Raw genomic sequence first — 22,792 nt, 5'->3', positions numbered from 1 at the left:
ATTCATGCAACCCCTCCAGGAAGCAAGGCTGTCAGGCTATATAGTACCTGGATTGGCTTTTAAAAACAGCAACCAGAGACAATGAAGAAGGAGGCCCGCTTGCCCTTTGGTTCAAGAAGGGACAGGAAATGGCCACTCAGAATCTGGAAGAACATTTTTTCGGGTCCTTGTTCTGCTCTGCACCTTAACTTTTTGTGTCCAAACAATGCTCTTCTTTCTTCGGAGGTCCTACCCTAGAAACTAGTCCGATTAAAGCACCCACACTCATATCCTTGACCCTAGCAGTAGCCAACGCCCTCAACCTAGAGGCTGGGCCTGGAGTTGGGGGATTCAGGCTGCTCCGGTGAAGCTGTCTAAGGAGTTTCACTTAGAGCTCTTAGAGGCACCAAATTCCTTGCCGGAAGGCCCAACTGCCCTCCTAGATCTGCCTTCAGGCCACAGCGGGGGGATGGTAGTCTCAGGCCAAAGGTCACAGGCAGAGAAGCCCACAAGGACCCCGCGCTGCGCAGCCCCGCGTCTCCAAAAGCTCGGAGTTTCGGGGCGCCGGGCGGCCCCGACGGGTGCGAAGGGCGCTCCGGGGACAAGGTCACCACGTCACTCGCGATCTGACCCGCTGTTCCCGCCCCGGTTCCTGGAGACGCGAGCGACACGGGCCGCCGAGGGTAAGCGCTGCGCGGTCCGCGGGCGTTCTGGCACCGGCGCCGCAGCGCGGGCCGTTCTCGGGACTCGGGGGGGGCACCTGGCGGCTCCTCTGCGCGCCCGGGGCGCTGGCCGGGCGTCTGGCCCGAGCCCGCCGCCCGCCGCCCGCCCGGCCGGGCTTCACGTTCAGATAAGCGGCGGCTTTGCGGCTTCCCTTCCGCTCCTTCTCTCCGCCCGGGAGAGCTGTGGTTCTGGGGCCTTCAGGTGCGCGCGGACCACGCTCCCGAGTGGCGGGGGCGGGAATGCCCCAGGTCACCCGCCGCTCTAGTGCCCCCGCCTCACTTTCTGCCCTTGGCCGCTTTGCACAGCCAGGCCGCGGGCCTGCCCTCACCAGTCCACTCCGGGTTGCCGGCCCGGATGATCTGCCCGCTTTCTCTTTGCTCTGCTCACCAATCCCCTTTTCAAAACACACCGGAAGGGGGAGCTTTGGGCCCCGCGAAGGCTGGTCTGTCCCAAAAGGGCCAGCCTCCCGCGCACCTGGTTTTAATTAGAGCCCAGGGAGAAATATGGCCCGGGGCCTGAAGGATCCCCAAGAAATTCTGTCCATAGAGAGAAGGAAGAGTGCACGTGGATTGTACGTGAGCAGGCGCACACACTGTACAAGGGTTTGCAAAGACCTCGTGCACTTTTCAACTTGAACTGTGGCTTGGAGAGGATGTCGGTGGTCTAGATGTTAGAAATGGGACACAAACAGCCAGTGGAAAACACATTAGCATGGAGGACAAGGCGATTGCACAGTTATTCACACTGTATTCTTTTCTTCCCACTTTTCATAACAAAAAAGGAATATTGAAAAACAACCCCTGCCTGGCTTATACTCCCACCGCGTTGATCCACGGGCACACATTCTTTTTGTTAATTCACAAAATTGCAATTATAGGCACACGGCATTCTTATTTCAAATTCTGGAACCAGGGAGGTAAATTACATCCCAACAGAACGGAAGTCTTCATTAATTCTGAGGGGAAAAATGCGCTCCCAATTCATGAGCTGAAAGTTAAAGATTGTATCACGCTTTCAACCTACATATTATAAAAGTTTAAAGGATAAAGGACATGAAAGGCTTTTTAAAAAGTCCCTTTTGAGACATAGAAATATATATTCTCACACATTCTTTTTCCCCCTTCATTTAAAGCCAAGGACAAATTTCTTTTCAACGTAGCACTTTTATCTTTCTACTCTTAAGAAAATAACTTGCACTACCTTGTACTAGGATTTTGAGGACACTGATTTTCATCAAACATTTCTTAAAACCCTACTCAGCACTTAATCAGAGGCTGAGGGTCTTGCACTTCTGTTCCTTCGGCCTGGAATTCTTTCCTCTTGTCTTTGCTTTGCAAGACCCTTCTTATTCAGATCTCTGCTCAAATATCCATTTATCTGCCCACCCCCTGGCAACAATAATATTTTATTTTCTTCCAAGCACTAACCACACTCTGAAATTATTAACTTGATTATTGCCTGCCCTCCCACATCAATGATATAAGGGACCTTGCTGTTTTGGTTGCTATTATAACCTAGAACCATACCCCCTACTCCCCATGTCTACCAGGACTGATTTTTAATAAATACTTAAAAAAAAAAATGGTTGCAGTACAGAGTTGTAGCCTTGGGAGCTCTTGCTAAGCGAATGAAATCACCCTTGAGGAAATACGTTTAGTGTCCTGTTCCCCAGCACTTGCCTTTTCAGAAGGGTGACTTAGGTGCAGCTGCTGTCCCTTCTTAGGGCCCCACCCACCGTGACCCAGGCCAGCCCCAGGAAGTAGACCCTGGAGGCAGCTGGGGCCTCTGGCTTTTTTTTTTTTATTATTATTTTAAATCTGGATTTTGGACTAGAGACCGACTGGGATTCTCCCCCAGAGGCCTGGGACTGCTGGCTGTGCAAACCCCCTGACCCTTTAGCACTTCCCAGTGCTTGGCTGCACGCATGAGGTTCCAAGGTTCCTGGTGGGAGCTGCTCGTGAAAGATGCTCTGTTATTGTTGGACTCCAGGCACGGGGAATAATTAGGGGAGTGACATGAGCTAAAGGCAAGGCCTTTCCTTGTGGGCTGGGCCACGAGGCTGCAACTGGCCTGCTCTCTGGCAAAGGCCATGGATTCCTGCAGATTCCTACGATTCCTACGTGGTTCACTTCTCCGAGGAAGCCGTGGTGAGGAAGAGGCTGGGAGTGGGGGCAGAAAAGTTTGGAATTTCCCGTGGTTCCTTGGGGATTGATTGTTGTTGAGAATTACCCTGGGCAATGCCAGGTGGAGTGTCTGGGCCTGCTCGCCCTTTCCTCAAGGCCACGCAGGGCTCCCAGGGTGTTGTAGGCGGCCCTGGCCAGGGCCTGCGTGTGGAGTGGGTGGAGTTGGAACAGCAGCGAAAAGAACCCGGTGTTCTGGGAGCTGTCAGTGGCCAACAAGGAAGCAGCTTTTCCTGAAGTTCTGCAGTGCCCAGCATGGTGCCTGACACACAGTGGGTGTTTAATAAATGTTCATTCAGATATGAAGCATGTGCGTGTCCTTCAAAGTGTGTTTCAAGCCTGGATATGTCTGTGAACATAGGCTCTGGAGGCCCACTGCATGGATTCAAGTCCTGGTGGCTCTGCTTACAAACTGTGTGTGAGCATGCTATTACACCTCCCTGTGCCTCACGCTACTCATCTGTAAGAGGCGGATAATAATGTAATCGCTTCATGGGATGGTCATGGATTAGATGTAGTAAATATTGGAAAGCATTTAGAACAGAGCTTGGCATAGGAAGCCTCATGCCCAGGACACTGGGTTCTGGAATCTGGGTCAGTTTGCATTTGCCCATTTCTTCAAACTCCTGTTCTAGGTCCTGTTTTGTCATGCCTCCTATTTATGGCATATGAAAAGTGCAGTACCAACTTTGAAAAGAAGATGAGTGTGAATTTTCTACTCATGTCTGAAGGGTTTGGAAAATTCTGAAATTTTTAAGAAATACTTTATACTTTCTCCTGTAGCCTTGGAGGAAGGGGAAGCCCTGTTTCTATCATTGTTGCTCTTGCTACTGCTCTTGTTTAGATATGTTTCCTTTCTAACAGCGTCCTTGGGTTTTAAAACACCAGGTATGTTCTTTAACACTGTATCATCCACATCGTCTCATCTCTGGGTCCGCTGCAAGCTGTCCAAGTGACAGTTAGGACATGACTCCAGTTCAATCAAAGCCTCCCTGACCAGAAAGTCAACCCTGTGACTTCAATAATTTTTATACATAATATAAAATTTACCATTTTGACCATTTGTACATATATATTTCAATGGCATTAAGTATATTCACATTGTTTTGCAGCCATCACCAGCATCCATCTCCAGAACTTTTTCTTCTTAAACTGAAAATCTGTATCCATTAAACAATAATTCCCCACTCTCGCAGCCCCCAGCAGCGACCATTCTACTTTGTGTCTGTGAGTTTGACTACTTTAGGGACCCTATAATAAGTGCAATCATACAGTTATGTGTCCTTTTGCATCTGGCTTATTTCACTCAGCATAATGTCTTCAAGGTTCATCCATGTTGTAGCACGTGTTAGAATTTCCTTTTTAAGGCTGAATAATACTCCATTATATGTACATACCATGTTTGTTTCTCCTTTCATCTGGCTATACCAGTAGACATTTGAGTTGTTTCCACATCCCTGTGTTCTTGATTAAATTCTCTAAATACTGCTTGTATGGAACTTCCTTCTGTACAAGTTGGAGATGACTTTTGTGTTTGATTTAATTACATATTCTATATAATCTATATAATAAAGGGCTAATATGCAAATAGACAGAACAGTGGAACGACCAGTCGCTATGATGCTCACTGATTACTAGGGGGCAGACTCTCAACCAGGAGGTGGTCAGTGTACTCCCACAGGGGGAAGCCAGCCTTCTGGCTGGCGAGCGCAGTGGCGTGGCGGGAGCCTCTCCTGCCTCCACGGCAGCACTAAGGATGTCCGACTGCCGGCTCATGGGGAGCGGGCCTAAGCTATCAGTTGGACATCCCCTGAGGGCTCCCGGACTGCGAGAGGGCACAGGCCAGGCTGAGGGCCCCCCGCCCCCCCCCAGGGCACGAATTTCATGCACTGGGCCTCTAGTGTGTTGATAATAGAAAATTGCAAGCCATCTCACTAAATTAAGATGGGAAATTGGGCTCATCAAATTTTAGAGAAAAAAATGCTTTTAAATACCAATTTCAGGTGGGCTTGGATAGTAGTGGTTCTGTACTTGATGGGGATGTATTGGGGGGGAGCGGGGATGGAGTTGGTCCCAGGACTAACTAATGATTCCTGGAAGAAGAAAATCCCTTTTAGTTTGGAAAGGGAGCAGGGCTTACTTAGTTAGCAGTTAGCAGTTCTGTGATGACCAATCCCCAGTGCTTTCCTAGGCTTTTGCAATGCCTCAAGCACTTGGAAAGAGGGTGGAAAAGTCAATAGGTTGGATGGAAATCCAGACCCAGACACCATGGAAAGTGCTGCTTAGGAGGCTGATGTTAGTTCTTAACTTTGAGTTGGAAAGATTAGAATGGGGGGACGTGGCAACCATTAGAGTCCTGAGCTCAGCCCGGTTCCCCACACTATCCTTTTATCCTTCCCAGAAGACTTTGCCTGAGGGAAAACAAAATAATTTTGATTGAGTTATTTGGTCGGAATAATTTCAAAGCTAATTTAATGAGGTTGTTTTCCCATTGCCAGCCTGACAGGGAACCAGCTTTATCATTTGAATCTACTGGTTCCCAAATTGTGAACTCAGGTGCCACACATTAAATTCACAGAGGTGCCGTATGATATTTTAAATTTTTGAGGGAAACACAACTATATTGGACATCTCTGGGATACCCAAGAACTACTAGCTCTAGGTGTGCCGTGTTCATGATTTCAACATTAGGTCGTGCTACATTCCTTTCATATCATTGGGAAGCTGGGGTTTTGGTGGTAGCTTTGATGAAAATCAGTGTGGAGCTGGAAGTGACGGGAGCAGTGTACTATCTGATTCCAAAGTTTAAGGCGTTGTATAATGCCCAATAGTTGTACATAGTCCATTAATAAGTAATTGTGATTATTTAAGTAAAAGAATATATATATATATATATAGTTTTTCAATTTATGTATATTATTTTTTTTTTCAAATAGTTGCTTAAATTGTTAGGACTTATTAAGTTGTTAATACTTATTAAGTTGTTTGGATTTCACTACCTAACAAATGGAACTATTAGGAGTTGCTTTCATCCTAAAGGTGCCATAAAAAATTGCCGAGACACTAAGGGCACCATGTACCAAGAGAGTTTGGGAATCTTTTTTTTTTTAATCTATCAGAAATTTCCCAGAGTTGTGTATTTACATTTAAATACATCAGACACGGAGTTGAGATTACAAGAGAAATAAAATAGACACTTTGCTTTGAGATTTTCTAAAGTAAATTCCTTTATTTTTCTGATCATAAAATTAATACGTATTGGTAATTGTTAAAAATCCAGAAAGGTGCAAAATAGAAAATAAAAACCTCCATATTTCCCGTGTATACCCCTCACCCGCTGGAGATAATAGCTGCTTACTTTTGGTGGTTACTCTTCCATACTTTTTTGGGTTTATATTTAAGAATACTAGATATTTTATTAAAATTGATCATATAAATTTTATTGTTTATTGCTTTTTTAAATCCACTAGATTACAGCCATCTTTCCATGTCAACATGGATACATATCTAACCATACATACTGCATACTTACTTCAAACAGATTTATAAATACACTTTCAAGGGAGAAAAGCCTCTGAATTCTAGAACCTTTATTACGAACTGTAGATGATTCCACTGTTAGAGTAGCTCAATGGTGCCTCCTTGTGGCTTGATGTGATATTTAACATTTTTCTTCAAATACTTGTGTGTAAGGCCTTGTATTCTGACATTGAGGACATGAAGGTGAATTAAATAAGATTAGGAGCTCACAGTCTCTAAGAGAAGATTCAGTGTATAATTAAGTAACTATTAAAGCAAATAAGTAATTAGGGGACATAATAAAGCTACAGCTAAAATCTCATAGGAGGAAGAGGCTGGTCCACCTCGGAAGATTGAAGACTTCATAGCATAGCAGTGTGAGACATGAGAGACACAAGGTGGAGGGGCCAGTTAAGAGGTTCCTGCAACAATCCAGGCAAGATGTAGTGGAATGCTGCTCTGAAGAGGTGTACCAGCAAATGGAGAGGAGGGACTGAATCTGGTTAGGAAGCCATTATGACAGGATCTCTTTCTTAAGTTTCACATTTTTGTTGTCTTGTAAAGCCACAGTAACATTTGGTGAACTTTGAATGAAAGTGTTCATACCCAGTGGGCTTAGTCTACATGAACTAAATAGATTGACTCACCAGCCAGTGTTCACATGCTGATTTTACTCCTTTCCTCCAAGAAACTAGCGGGACAACAGCTAGATCGCATTATTCAGCCTCTGATCTCATAATTTTGACAGAGCCCAGATCCTCTGGTAGGCACGTTATGTGTACCCATTCTCTAAGTTTGTGATGGTGACCTGGCATTTGGAGAATGGTGTTACAGTTCGTTTCTTTTTCCAATGGATATAAAACTAGAGGGAATTTGCTGAACCTGAGCAAATAGGATTTGGATTTGACCTGAGGAACTGACTCTAAGGATGGAGGATTATTGGAACTGCACCATCAAGGGGGCTGCAGCACACTGTTTTGTGGCCATTTACAAAGACGAGACAGTTAATTGAGATGATTAGAGTTTACTTTTGTCCCCCAAAATAATCAATTTTAAAATTTTATTTATAAATGCTAATAAAATAAATTCTGCCTTGTTATTATAAGTATCAAGAGCAGTGATTCTCAAAGCAAGGGCACCAGTTCATTGGTGAGCCAATGGGATCTTCATGATGGGCTCAAGCCTATCCCCTAAATGTACACTGAGTGGCCAGATTATTATGATCTCTGAACGCATAATAATCTGGCCACTCAGTGTGTGTGTGTGTGTGTGTGTGTGTGTGTGTATATTAGAGGCCTGGTGCATGAATTTGTGCATGGGTGGGGTGCGGCCAGCCTGGCCAGGGGGAGGGGACATGGGTGGTTGGCTGTCCTGCCTGCTGGTCGAACTCCTGGTCGAGGAGACAATTTGCATATTAGCCTTTTATTATATAGGATATACACTGAGTGGCCAGATTATTAGGCGTTCAGAGATCATAATAATCTGGCTACTCAGTGTATAGGGTGTTATTTTATAATAAAAAAAGTAAGGTACATAAGCTCTTATTTATCTCTAATAAAGCTAACAATAAATGATCCCAGTATCTTCCTCTCATTCTTTGTTACCACTGACTTCCACATGCCTATGTGGGCATGTCCCTACATAGTTTGAGGGTCACCGATGTGGAGAGAAGTGATTACATTGATCGCTCTTTGTGCATTTCCTCAGTAGCTTGTGAACTTCTATGCACTTCATGGGTCCTTTTCAATATTCTTCCTTGAGAAACTATCTTGAGTTAACATCACATTTTAAAGGTAAGTTGAGTGTGGTGTTTCAAGGACATATAGGAACTGAAATTAAAAAATACTCCCATGGCCCTTTTCTCTGAATGTTAGAGAACATGCTTCAGCTCATGGTCAAAGAGGTGTGACTGAATATAATATATAATGTACTATGATGCAGTTCTTGAATTTGTGGATCACTAATTAGCATGCTTGAGCTATTTTCAACTTTGCTGGAATCATAATTCAAAACTGACTTGTCATTAGTACACAGCAGCATCATATGTCAAATCCTATCAGATGATAGTTATGTACTTTATCACTTTTTAACCATTTAAATTACACTCTTGTTAATAGGATCTATGTTTTAATGTCAACAGGCAGATTGGCGGATTGCATGGTTCATGTCTAGTTGAGTTTTTATGGCTAATTGGGCACATATGTACTAAACTAACCCCGCTATTTAGAAGTGAAGGCTTTCACTAAAAATGAGCATATTTTTATTATAGGCAGCTTAGTTTCATCTGCTTAAGTAGTTTTTTAAACATGAAGCATTTTTCAGTACAACTGTATCTTGATGTGTTAACTGTATTTTTAAAATGCAGATTTCTTTCACTAGCTTAATGGGAATTCACAGAAATCATAGCCTTTTAATTAAAGCCAATATGTTTCAGTGCCAGACATTCTGAAGGATCCCAGTGAACCAAGAAAGAACACATTTCTGCACTGGAAGTGCGCAGAGGGGGCCCTTCAGAAGCCCGACAGGAACGCCTGATGGAAGGATTGGAAACAGGAAGAAGAACATCAGAGCCATTTTCAGAATAGCTTAAATAATGTGCGTAGTGAAATAATTTTCTACACCAAAGGATGGCCTGATTGAAAAACCGTGACTCCTGCTTTGTTTTAATACTATAATGTCTACATCTAACTTCGATCCATTTGAACTAAAAAAGAGAGCCAGTGATAGCTATATTTTTCAAACCTAAATTTGGTACAAGTGACTACATTCTAGTTTAAGTGGGCTGACAAGCCAAATTTGGAAGACAAGGGAACAGAATATTTGAAACAGAAAGGATCCTTGAGAATCTGGAATGTACAGTCACTGTAAAGGCAGCTGTAAGGGAATCACAGGACATATTTGATGACAGTTTTGTCAAACAGAAAGAGCCTGGGACCAGAAGCCAGGTGACTTACATTTTAATCCCTATCCTGCACTTAACTAGCTGTGGCACTAGACAAGTCACTTAACCTTGCCATGTTTCTGCTTTCTCGGTTGTAAAACAGTGATTATGTCTGCTGTAACCATCTTAGTGTTACTGTGAGGATCCTAATGAACGATTGAAAAATAATGCATTACTTATGTGAAGGGGATTATTTCTGTGGTTTTGAATAACCATGGCCAAACAGAGATTTGCCATTGCCTTGCTCTAGTGTTTACCACCTGTCCAGGGTAAGGAAAGGCTTGGTAGAAAATGCTGAATGAATGCATGAATGGATGGATGGATGGATGGATGGATGGACGGACGGATGAATGAATGAATCAGTGAATGAATGAATAATTCTATTTGTTCTGGTTTTATTTTCTCCCTCAGAGACTTGGGCCAAAAAAAGAAAACGAAATGTGTGGTTTGGGATTCTTTAGAGTTTTACACAGGTGCTCTATGCTGGTACCCATCCAAGTCTGGCCACGTGTATAAACACAAATACAGTCTGGCAGACATCTGGTATTACACATGTACAGGATGTTTGGTGGGATATTTTTCTATGAGATTGCGTTTGGCAGCTAGAACCCTAGTTGCAAATGCAACATTTTAAAGAAAGTTAGTGACAGTTGTGTCCCTGCCCCCAGTAGGGGGTCTATCTGGTCCCCCTACCTCCAGTCTTTGACCAGGCCTCCTATCTCAGCCTGGAGGCCTTTTATGGAGGTTATGGGCGGGGGGGGGGGGGGGGGGATGGAGAGAAAGCGGGTGAAAATCTCCTATGCTGTAGCCGTTTTGGGGACGATGCTAATGATTTTCTTCCCTTTCCATGAGGGAGAAACAGAAGATAGGGGGTGATTCCTTCAACAAAATAAATGAGAGATGAAGTCATGCAAATAAGAAGGGAAAACCTGCTTTAGGTGCCCCCATTGACATGTGCTTGGGCAGCAGGCTTGCAAATCTGTCCCCTGGCCTATTGAAGCAGACAGGAGGACTGGAGAGGGATGATGGCAGGATGCTGAGAGGAGCTGGCTTGGGGGCAGCCTGCACTGGTGGTTGGGGCAAGGATGCCAAGTTCATTGGGGTCACGTGCACACTGCGGTGCGGGACTCCCTTGCTGGTTTTTGCCACTCAAGAGGCTGGCCCCCTGGGTGAGGAAGCTGTCTGCAGTCACATGTCCAGCTCCAGCCTGCCCTGCAGGGGAGGGAGGCGATGAGATTTAAACGGAGTCACAGTGACATTTTAAACCGAATACCTAGCACTAAGTGACTCAAAGGTGGTGGAACTTGCTTGAGATCCACTATTCCAATTGGGAAGGTGGATCTGACAGCACACAGTACAAAGCGGTGATTAGAAGACAGAAAACAAAGAAAACCCAACTGTTTCCAGTTTGTATGGCAGTGAGCAGAAAAGACCTTGAAGGTAATTCCTCTAGGTTAGTAGATTTCAAATGATGGTCCATGAAGTACTGGGTGGGGGTGGCAACCCACAGAAGTTGCTCAGGACTTCCTGGGAGAGGGATAAGGACGGGTTAAGGGGGGTACAGGTTAAGAGGAGGCTAAAGATGCTGAAAAGGTGGGACTTCTGCCCACCTCCCACCTTGGCTAGAAAAAGTTTGCTTTTATCTGCTTTATATACCAGGCTTCATTGTAAGATTGCTTTTGTCCAGAGGGTTCCCCAGTTAGGAAAAAAAGACTTCCTTATAATCCACCCCCCGTTTTTCTGAGAAAAATTAACTGAAGTTCAGATTGGGGAAGTGACAACCCCTAGGCCACAGAGCCTTGAGAGACAGAGTCAGGACAACAGGCCATTTAGTCCGGCACCCAAACTGAATGGTTAAGAGTTAGCCTCATGAATTCAAGGTGCATTCACTAAGCAGCTACTAGATGGAGTCATGCAGCAGGTTTTTTCCCCTCTCTCTTCTTCCTTCTAAAAGATTAAGGCAGTTATTGCATCCATTTGGTGCCTTTACTGCCGGAAAAATAACAGCCAACAGGGGCTTTCTTGGGTTACCTCGGTAAGAGATCTCCGCAAGTCAAACACTATTAACTTTAATGAAGCAGCTTTGATGGTGGGGAAGAGACAGCTGACACCACATTTCCCTAACAATAAACCACTCTGACAGATAAAAAACAAACAGGCTCAAGATAACATATAGCATTTCGGAGAACAGGGCCAAAAGCGAATGTAGACGGATGTGATCCGGGCTTTCCTTTAAAGCTGTGTCCCTCCATCTGTTGTGGACACTTCTGAAAGGCAGGGCAGGCTGATCTAATCGGGCTTTTACAGAAACCACTGCCTCGGTTACTATTAGGATGGCCCTGCGAGGAGATTTTAAATAAACTTAGTACTCTCCAGGGCTTTCTTTCTGGAGACCCTCTTTGCTCTGTTTTAGCCATTGCATCTGAGCGCTGATGGTTAGTTTACTAGTTCTAGCAACTTGGGTAATACACTATTCCACGTTCCCAGTCATGGGGCATCACTTTCAGCCTCCAGAAACATACCAATGGCCAGTGATCCTTACACACGGAGCTGCCAGGGCTTACTCCGCTGTGGTTACACTAGGTTTGGTGCGAATGCCTGTTGGAGGCAACAAAGAGGAAGTAATTTGGAGCTCTGACATGATTTGACCATTCATCATTGAACCCAGATTTCAGTGAGACCGTGATGAGTGACAATTATTAGTTAAAATTTTTTTTTATTTCAGTTCCCTCACCAGGATGTGTCACTGAACAAAATGCTCTAGGTTGTGTCCTTTCACTGGGGGGGCTACTTTTATGTGTACAGCGGAGGAGGGATCATTATCATTGTACTTTTAAATTTTAAGTCATTTTCTACATGAGTTTTTTCATTTGATCTTCAACACCTCTCTAGGGAAGATTTTTAATAGCTGTAAGATGTGCCCTGAATCACACAGGCAGCAAACTTGAGAGGCAGCATTGGATAATGGAATAAACCATTTCAAGGGAAGTTCTTAGACGTGTGTGTGTGTGTGTGTGTGTGTGTGTGTGTGTGTGTGATGGGGGTGGGATGTGTGTGTGGTGGGTAGTGGCTAGAATTCAGAAGAGCTGCCCTGAATTACTTAGTGAAATCCACTGGTAATTACAGAGCCTTGGTGGAGCCTTAAGTGCCGTGATCTTTCCTCAGGAGTATCTTTCCTCTACTAAGACAATGGACAAGTACCCCCTTTCATAACGGTCATAATTATTATAGAGTAAGTACCCTCTATGTTAGGTACTTATGCAAACACATAATTATATCGTTAGCATTCACACCAGCCCTAGAGGTACTCTTATTACCTTATTAAGTGACTTGCCCGAGGTCATGCAGCTCCTGAGCCTCGGCCTGACCTACTGTGTGCACGCTTGGGTGTGGGTGTGAACATGCGGTCAAAGGTGAACAACAGGAGGGAAAGTCTTAGGGGGAGAGCAGGCCAATTCCACAAGAATTACCTCCTTTCTGCCTTCCAGCCCCTCAGGGATTCGAGGTGGTTAACCCGGTGCTTACCTTTCAACAGGTTAGGAAACCGAAAACTCAGAGCAGGTCTGCAGAGGCTGTCTGAATGAAATTTTACATTATACCTGGCCTGAGACTCCAGCTCCAAGTTTGAAAGAAAGAGAAAATTGCCATTGCCCCTTCCCACACCCTTAGCTGGGATCAGATTTCTCTGTGATAGACACGCTGGGAGCACATGGGTTTATGAGGACCCTGACTAGGGGGCTGGGTGATGATGACTGGTTATTAGCTTGCCCTGGTGTTCAGTCCCCAGGCAGAGGGCAGGAGTGGTGAAAGGACGCAGGGCCCCAAGAACACACTCCCTTGTCTCCCAGCATGAGAATGCCTCTCAGAGGCCGGAGCAGCTGGGTTTCGTGGGAGCCGTATGTGGGAGCCTAGGACTGAGTAGCCTTTTTCTCTGCATCACAGCAGCCCTGGGGATGCTGTCTCCAACGTTGCTGCTGGCTGCTCCAGGCTAACAGGCCACAGATGACAGTGAGTTTTAAAGGAGGGCTGCAAATAAAGAGTTGATTTTCCTGATTTCCTAGCTTTTCTCACCCATATTTATATGTAGATGAAGTCGCAGTAAAATGAGCATCAGGGGCTTGGTCAGTGGGGAAAGGACTGCAGTGAAAAGTAGCCCCAGGTTTGGGAGTGGAGTGAGCGGTGAGGGAAGCCCCTGTCCATTTGTTTAAGAGTCAGTGGAGGATGTTGGGCCAGTTAGAGGTCTTTGAGGCTGAGCTTTCTTGATCCTCTTCAGCATGGAGCGCCCCCTACTGGGCTGCCTTGTATTGGGCAGAAATTTAGCCCTTCGCTGCCATAGCTCTGGTTTCTGCCGGGAGCCACACAGGTCCCTTAGGGTATTGCCTGTTTTGTCCATGGACTTTGGCACAGGGAAGACCATCACAGGTTTCCCAGAAGTTTGGTCACAGCCATTCTTGTGATTACCCCTGGTAGGAGCCAGGAAGCTGGGGCTGGTTTCCCAGTTATTAATTTTAGAACATCTCAAAGCTCCGCCCTCTAGTGCTTCTTTGAGAGACATCCACATTCTCGGGGTGAGGGGAGAAGGGTACGGGGTGGGGGGAGGCACGTTTAGTGCTAGCTGTATTTTAAACAGAATGGCCAGAGAGCAGGGTGGCTTGAGAGAGCTGAGTCCCTGGAGCTCCACAATTGAACACCTCTTTGTGCTTCAATCACCATCTCCTGGCCACGGGTAAGCTTGGAAACTGTCCAAATCAATGTAGACTATTTTAGTAAAAAATGAAGCAACACATCCCTAAAAATAAACCTTGGTCTGGATTCCGTGTTCTTGTTCAGCACGGTGCTTGTAAGGCCCTTTAACTTGAAACCCTGTTTGTTTACATTACTGACTGATAACAGTATTCTCGGAATGTATCAGCCTTTTTGCCGTTTTCTTTATGGAACATCCCTTTGGCATTTCTCATCCTATAACACGTATTCCTACTTTCTCGTACGTTGAGGAGAAAGCGCCTTCAGTAACATACCCACCTTAATATTCGATTTTCCCCCATTTCTTCAAAGTGAGGACAGATCTTAATTTATATGGCAAGCTGAACTGTGTGCTCCCTTCCTAAAGTTTTTAACTTTACCCTTAAGTTGACTCTTGCCTACTCGGTGACCTTGCACCCTAATTTTTCCGTTTACTTCCTGTACTGCATTTGAAGTGCCTATAAATCACATCTTGGGTCAACCCTTGCCTTAACATGAATAATATTTGTATTCTCGCTGTGAAACACAATTTTACAACAATGCCAATTTATTTTTTGGCAGTCTAGACTTTCCTGCTTTTTCCTTTTCCTTTTCTTTTTCAAAGCCCTATTAAATTTCAGGCCTCAGCTCTTGGGGGGATTACTGCTTTAATGCACTAACTTTTCACCTCTCAAGGCATATCTGGAAAATGTCACATGTGAGGTTCTAGGTGGGCTGATCCAGTTGGATGAGGGTTCAAAGTGGAATTGGGCCCAGTCAGGCTGTGATGTGGAGGCTGAAGTGGAAGAAGGGATTGATGAGACTGGCCATGGCAAGGAGACTCTCACCTGGTACTTGGTTGGGTTGGCCACTGACAGGCTTTAATTAAAGGGGGGTCCCCTCCACATAGGACCCTCCTTTAATTAAAGTAACATACTTTAGTGATCTTGTAATCATTGGTTTGTTTCCAGAAGCTATCAGGTTGCATGTGGAAAAGTCAGTAGAGCAGAAACAAGATCCGCTGACCTCATCTCCCAAGCCATGGAGGAGGGAAACCCAGCATTTGGTACAGGGAGGGTAAAAGCTGAGAGAATTTTTATTTCAATCCTATCTTCTTACGGCTTAGCTTTTTTATGATAAACTCTGTAGAGCTTCCTCCTCCCCCTTGTGAAAAACACTCACATATAGTTTGTACCCATGGTTGCCTGAGTTCTTAGGAGGTGTGTGTGTGTGTGTGTGTGTGTGTGTGTGTGTGTGTGTAAGTGCTGCATGTTAGTGTTGGAGGGCTCTGAATTCTAAGTATTTGTGCCCTTACGTGGTGATGGTGTGAAATTCTTGAGCCTATCCAGGCAGTCAGCAGTATTTACAAATCTATGGGAACTGAGGGCTTTAGAGTATCCCACCTCTCATAAAATCTTGAGTGTGGCCCAATTTGCCTCAGGTAGATGTTGCAGAAAGTTGAGGGAGGGCCCTGTCATCAGATGACTTCTCTTTCTAACCATGGACATACCACTTATCCTTTCTAAGCCTTTTTGTTAAAATCTGTAAAATGGGAATAAGAACAACATAGTGTGAGGGTTAAATGAGATGATGCGTCTGAAGCTCTTAATAGTGCTCAGTAAATATTAGTTATAATTATGAGGATGGAGGATCCATGATAGGGGATCAGCTTGTGTGGTGCAAACTTGGACTGTAGGCTCAGAAAGGCTTGCGTTTGGACTCTTCTTATGTGTCAGCTCAGTGACTCCAGAAACCTATTTCCACCTGAACCTTTGTGTTCTCGTCTGTAAATTGATAACTATATCCCTCCGCTCCAGAGTTGTTTCGAGGCTTCTTTTAGGATGTACTATGCTTGGCACATAGAACTTAACAAAATTAGCTGGTTTCCCATTCCCCAAGTCACCAGTGGTTCTCAACCTTCCTAATGCTGCGACCCTTTAATACAGTTCCTCATGTTGTGGTGACCCCCAACCATAAAATCATTTTCGTTGCTACTTCATAACTGTAATTTTGCTACTGTTAATGAATCGTAATGTAAATATCTGTGTTTTCCGATGGTCTTAGGTGACCCTGCTAGCGTTAGCAACGAAAATAATTTTATGGTTGGGGGTCACCACAACATGAGGAACTGTATTAAAGGGTCGCGGCATTAGGAAGGTTGAGAACCACTGCCCTAGATGATGGGTAGTTTTACTTGATATGAGTCAGAGTGAAAGAAAAGGGGATCCCTTAGAATGACACCCCCTCCCTTTAAGTTAAGAACAATCAGTTAACACTTCCTTTCAGTCCCCTTCCAGAACCAAGGAGCCTTTGGCTCCACAATTTCAAACACTAACTTATCTGAAACGAATATTGCTGTTCTGTTAACATTAAAGGAATGCATATATTGTTACAAAATGATGGACTGAGAGTTCTAATGGTTCCGCTGTAGAACAAAACTCCCTGATTGGGACACAGTGCCACAGAAGTTTGGGGCACCAAGTGCTTTGGATGTCAACAATCTAATCTGGTTGGAAGGACGCCATCACCGCCTACCTTCTGCTCAGCCTTTGTCTCCTGTCTCATAATGACTAGTGTAGCTCTGGGCAGAATTTTTGTTTGAGTGTCTAAAAGGACTTTTTCCTTTGGTAATTAAAGAATTTAGCTTAAAATCAGTGCTTTCTGGGGCTGCAGGAGGTGAGAGAGGGGTTCGTTGGCATGGGAGCTACACAAAAGCTTCTTTCTGCTCTGCCGATTCCTGGGGCCGCCCGCTCCATGGGCAGGTCCATGAGAAACAGCGACACCGCGCTTGGTGTGAGCAGCCCGATTTCTGCTTACACACACAGACGTGATTTATAATCCCAGTCCGGACAGCATCTGAGTCTAATTACCTGGGTATATGAAAGTTCAGGAGATCTCAGCTAACTTAGCAATTCGGGGATGCGCTTTACCAGAAGCAGATGGAAAAAATAAAACACTTTAGTTTATGACTATTTTTCTATTCAGGGGAAGGAGAAAGAACAAAAAGAGTTGCCAAATTGATCCTTGTCAAGCACTAATTAAATATTATTCATGATTAATTCTGATGTTGATGTATTCAGTGTTTTAGCGGTGTCATAAATATCTGAAAGAATGAAATAACTCACTTTGTCTAGCTGTCATAAATCAGGCATACCACAGGCCCCACGTGGCCTCCTGAGCCGGCCCCTTATTATTATTTTTTACATACATACACTTGTTGGTGACCTCTATGGAATATTATTAGAGGTGTCAGGAAATAATGTCCTAATTATTGCTTTCCTGTTGCCATTTCATTCAGTTTAAAACAAATATTTTTAAGATTACAGAGAATGAACAGTTTCTATTGATTAGAGGTAGATATACAGGTGAAATATTATGATATCTAGGATATGCTTTGAAAAAAATCCAGGTTGCCTGAAAGAGGGGTGAGTGGGTGGTAATATAGAAACAGGAGTAGCCATGAACTGATAATTCTTGAAGCTTAGTGATGTGTCCATGGGCGTTCATGATAATATCTTCTATTTTCATAATTTTCTATTAAAAAATCAGAATGATATTTTCTTGGGAGGGAGCTCAAGTGTATTCCTCAAGAAAAATTATGGCAATCAATTTTCATTGTAAGCGTATGTTTTTTAAGTTACAAATCATGGGTCAGAAAATGTTGTAAATCCAGTTTGGGGTTGATAGACTGCTAGTGATGATGATGATGAAGATACCAAAGGTAGCTTCTACTTAATCTAACATCAGCGATATGCCAGGCACTGTGCTACGTACTTTACCCATTTATTAATCCTTAAGATGACTATGAAGGTTAAATATTTGTTTGCTCACTTTGTAGATGAGTAAACTGAGACTTGAGGAGATTAAATTCCTTGTCGAAGGCTACGTACATTATGACAGAAATGAAGTATCCACGATTCCAAAGCGAATTCTTCTTCTTCTTCTTTGTTTAATTTATAGAGGCCATGCTCAGTGAGACAGTTGGTCTGGAACCATGAATCCAAGTAATTTGATCAGGAAAGGACCTGAGAAATGCTTTAGTCAGAGATGGCCAATGGGTCACATGCTCCCTGCCGGCTCCCGTGCCCGTGGCGGCAGACATTATCATGGATTGTGACACTTTCCCATGCTGGCTCAGAATCCCACTCAATCAACATCGTGTCCCACACAACTCAACTGGCTCAGAGTTGGCCTTCGCCTAGAAACCTATTTATCATCTCTCATCTCTCACCATCTTACTGGATGGGAAAACTGAGGCCCGGGAGAGGCAGGCTCGCTCAAGACCTCACAGCTAATAGGTGGCAGAGGACTCATTTCTCCTTCCAGGTCAAACGCTGTATGATTCTGCATGTGTTATTACATGGAAAATGCTTAGAACAGTGCCTGGTACATACTAAGTACTGGATCAATATTGTTATTAGGGGAAAAGTAAAATATCCCAACAGTAAGTTGTAAGAGCTGTGAACAAAAGCAGGTCAGTTTGCAAAAACATCTGCGAGTTTCCTAAAATGCTAACAAGACCCCTGGGCTAAAGCTGTCCAAACAGCTGCAGCCTCAGGCTACAGAGCCCCTGGCAACACAGGCTCCTCAGCTTTCTGTCCTCAGTCACTGCTCCTCAGGAATGTGCATGGAAGGCACCGTCCTGAGGCTCTGTCCAGGGGAGATTGATGATGGAAAGCAGGCGACCTTAGCATCGCCTGTGCATGGCGCCAGCAGCACCCCGCCTGCCTCATCGTGCCCAGGCTTGGCAGACCCATAAACCACTTGGCTAACTTGCTGAGCTCCTGCTCTGATATGGCATCCAGATTCAGGCTTCTCTCATAACCTCAGATTATCCTTCCCCCCTGAAGACTCCTGAATCCTTGGATGACTGACCAACACGATTTCCACCACTCACAGCAGAATTTCCACACATACAGAAAAGATGCTGTTCCCGCAGACTTTATTCTCGGTGGTTTTGTGGGTTGGTTCTACCTTCCCTAGGAGATCCAGGAATGATGCAGGTACTGTGAGTGGATTTTTTTTTTTTAACTCTGTGAATTAAACAGCTAATAGAAGCTCATGTAATTTGTGTGACAAGTGACAGCTTGTGTGAAAATAACTTACCCATATCCTGTTTCGTTTCGCATTTGCATCGTTATGCTGGGTAAAGCCATACGTCACTGGTAGACCATTAAGTTGGAGTCACCAGTGTTTTCCTAGGTGAAAGGGTAATTATTTTTGCTGTTTGTTCGTAATTTATTAATGGTCAGTGAAGAGCATTAGGGTAAAGGATTATTTCAGACAAAGAGACAGATCAAATGTGTGAAGGGCATAGTGATCTAGCGGTTGATGAGAGAAGCAATTAGTGTAAGGATAAGCTTTAGTTTGGGATCTGCATGTGCTACTACTGATGGGCATTTCAGATAAAATAGGTACATACAGAAGGCTGGATAGAAACTATGGAGAATACCAGGAAACATTTCCCCTTCGGATGGCATCAACTGTGCTCTAGAGCAGTGGTTGGCAAACTGCGGCTCACGAGCCACATGCAGCTCTTTGGCCCCTTGAGTGTGGCTCTTACACAAAATACCACGTACCCTAATTAAGTTAATAACAATGTACCTACCTATATAGTTTAAGTTTAAAAAATTTGGCTCTCAAAAGAAATTTCAATTGTTGTGCTGTTGATATTTGGCTCTGTTGACTAATGAGTTTGCCGACCACTGCTCTAGAGTAAAAGCACAATTTCTCAGAATGTTATATGCTGAGTGATTTTAAGTGGCACATGAATAGTTTTTATTTTAATAGTTATCTATTCATCTCAAATGTGCTAGAAAAACAGTATGACATACCAAACCCGTGATTTCTTGGATTATTGATTATTTTGCTTAGACTGAATTTAAACTAGATATTTATGTTTTAAAAAGTGAGTTAAGGAAAGATGTGTCAAAAGTGAGTCAAAGAAATAAGTAAATAATAATAAAAGTGATGTTCAAATATGACAAAAATTGACATAATGATATGTAAATAAGAGATGTTCAAGGAACATTGGACGGAGGACTGGTTCCCTGGAACTTTGGGGCCAGTCTGTATTCACTGGAGAGAATATGTCTTATGAAGTAATCTGGAGCTCTCACAAGATTCCACCTTTGCTTTAAATTTTCAGCATAATATAATTTTTTAACGTGTGAAGCAAAAAACAGAACAGAGCATGGAATAAGATTTACTAGTAAAATAGGTATTGGGAGGCATTTGCTGGCTTTGTTTTCTAGAGTGAGATGAAAAGATTAGTCCTGAGGATGTGATTGGCTTGAAGATGAGTTGGGATATTATCTGAACTCTGCCACCAACGTCTAGTTGAGCTTTGTATGACCTCAACTTTCCCTGGACCTCAGTTTTCACATCTATGCAAGGAGGGCTGGCGATGATCTCCAAGATACAGTCCAATCTTGAGTTTTTTGGTTCACTCAGAAAAGCAATGCCTCCTTTAGTGGTATGCTGCTCTGGAAAATTTAATGTATTTCTTAGCTTTCTAGAAGGGTTACTAAAACCATAAACCCAGTTGATCTCTTAAAATGGACCAAATGGCTTCTTTAAGTGTTGAACCCTCATTTGGAATGTAAGTTCAGATGTGCTTATTAAAGCGAAACCAAGTCCCATTTCTTCTCCATTACAACCGGGATCCTTTTGGTAATTGGTGTCCCTAATCCAGCTCAGGGAGAGGGTCAAAGATGATTTCCCAAGGAAGGAGAACTCTAAAGCTGATTCTTGTATAAAAGCGAGGATGTCAGAGGAATGGGAAAGACAACTCAGAGAGAGTAGCTTGAACCAAGACCTGGCGATGAAAATGAACATGGTCACCCTAGCCGGTTTGGCTCAGTGGATAGAGTGTCAGCCGACGGACTAAAGGGTCCCAGGTTCGATTCTGGCCAAGGGCACATGCCTGAGTTGTGGGTTCTATCCCCCCCGCCCCCTGCAGTAGGGGGCGTGCAGGAGGCAGCCAATTAATAATTCTCTATCATCATTGATGTTCTCTCTCTCTCTCTCCCTCTCTGAAATAAATTAAAAAAATATATTAAATAAAAGAAAAAGAGCATGGTTCATTTAGGAAAATGCAAGCATTCACTGATACAGCAAATAATCATTGTGTTAGCATCCTGTCCAAACACCCTTGTCCCTGTAGCTGGGGGCATGTTTGCTTTTGCAAAAATTCTTCATTTTGTAGCTAATTTGCACAGACCATGTATGCATGTATTTTCTAGACAAGCTGCTTGTTCCTTCTGATGATCTGAGACACAGCAACCTGTTCCTTCCCATCAAGCAGGTTGGATAAGCTGCGGCCAATTTGATGAAAGTGCAACATTGGAGCGGGTGACACAGTGCTGATCCAGGCGGCCAGAGTGGGCACAGGCTTTCTAGAAAGAGTTAGCACATTATAAAGAGGACAAACAGAAGCTGGTAACACAGCCTCTTGCAGTGATTCACATAGCCACTTAAAACTACAGGCAAAAGGACCCCCCCGCACCCCCCCCACAAACCCAAACATAAACAGAGCTCCACCACCGCTACTCATTTCAAACTTTGCATTTGATGTCCATCCATATGCGGAGTTAAAAACAAAAGGCTCCTTGTCTGGTGGCCTTCTTGAGCTGCCTAAGTTCAGAATCCGGCTCTGCTGCCTTGTGCAAATGGCCAAGCATTTCTGTATTCCTTTCCCCTCTGTAAGTGGAATAGTAGTATACCTTCATGATAGGATTTTGGGAGGAGTAGATTTATAGAACTTGGCAAAAGCTCTTGGTAACTTCAATGAATAGTAGCTATTGTTATTATCTGGTGGACAGTTTTGGGGGTAACTATCACCCTTCCTTCAACCCTACACCGTGTAGTAACAATAACAACCTGTATGCATAGAGTAGAGAGTTTAGCAAAGTTGACACATTTATTTTATTTTATTTTTTTACAAATGTGAGCGCAACTGAAACTGGAGAATAAAGCGTGTGTTCATTCCATTTTATGGGGGAGTGGATGGAACCAGAGCAGTTACCTGATTTGACCAACTTAGCAGAGTGAATAAGAATTGGCACACAAATTTCAATCTTTTGATTGAAACCTTGTGTTTCTGTTATATCACATGTCACTCTTACACCAAGAATGTATTTGAGCAGGGGTCCTCAAACTTTTTAAACAGGGGGCCAGTTCACTGTCCCTCAGACCGTTGGAGGGCCGGACTATAGTTTAAAAAAAAACCTATGAACAAATTCCTATGCACACTGCACATATCTTATTTTGAAGTAAAAAAAAAAAAACGGCAAAAACACCCGCATGTGGCCCGCGGGCCGTAGTTTGAGGACGCCTGTCTTTGAGGGACATTTCCGTATAAACTCGCTCACTTCCTGTTAGTGACCTGTCCTTACTCCCATGAATTGAAGCATACCTACCACCTGAGCACTCTCTGGGGTGCATCTGGCTTCTAGTGTCAGGGTCAGTTGGGCAGGTGGAGGAGTTGCTGGTGGGTGCAGCCAGGGGGAAACGGGCAGGACTTGTTACTGAGCATGCCTGTGACAAACCTCAAAAGTCCCAAACCCACTATTGCATTCTATTTGAGTTCAGAGAAAAGCTCCTTGTGGGTGCTTGGCTGCCTTGGAAAGGATGTGTACCAGGTGACACTGGCGTGGACGGTGAGTGCGATGAAATCTTTGCAGGGGCAGCGGCAGCTGTAGTGACGCCCCCTAAATACCTCCTGTTG

At 44.0% G+C, this 22,792-nt stretch overlaps 1 protein-coding gene across 1 annotated transcript in view; it reads left to right on the top strand.

The window, feature by feature from the left end:
- Positions 1–639: 639 nt before the first annotated feature.
- The window catches only part of LOC103292775 (uncharacterized), a 123,282-nt gene continuing 101,129 nt past the window's right edge, over positions 640–22,792 (top strand). Inside the window, exon 1 of the mRNA XM_054725096.1 lies at positions 640–662. The gene's annotated coding sequence lies outside the window, so the exon portion shown is untranslated. The remainder of the gene's footprint in view (positions 663–22,792) is intronic.

This window comes from Eptesicus fuscus, chromosome 13 (genome assembly GCF_027574615.1).
Source record: "Eptesicus fuscus isolate TK198812 chromosome 13, DD_ASM_mEF_20220401, whole genome shotgun sequence".
NCBI lineage: Eukaryota > Metazoa > Chordata > Mammalia > Chiroptera > Vespertilionidae > Eptesicus > Eptesicus fuscus.
This window is presented reverse-complemented; position numbering and strand designations above follow the sequence as displayed.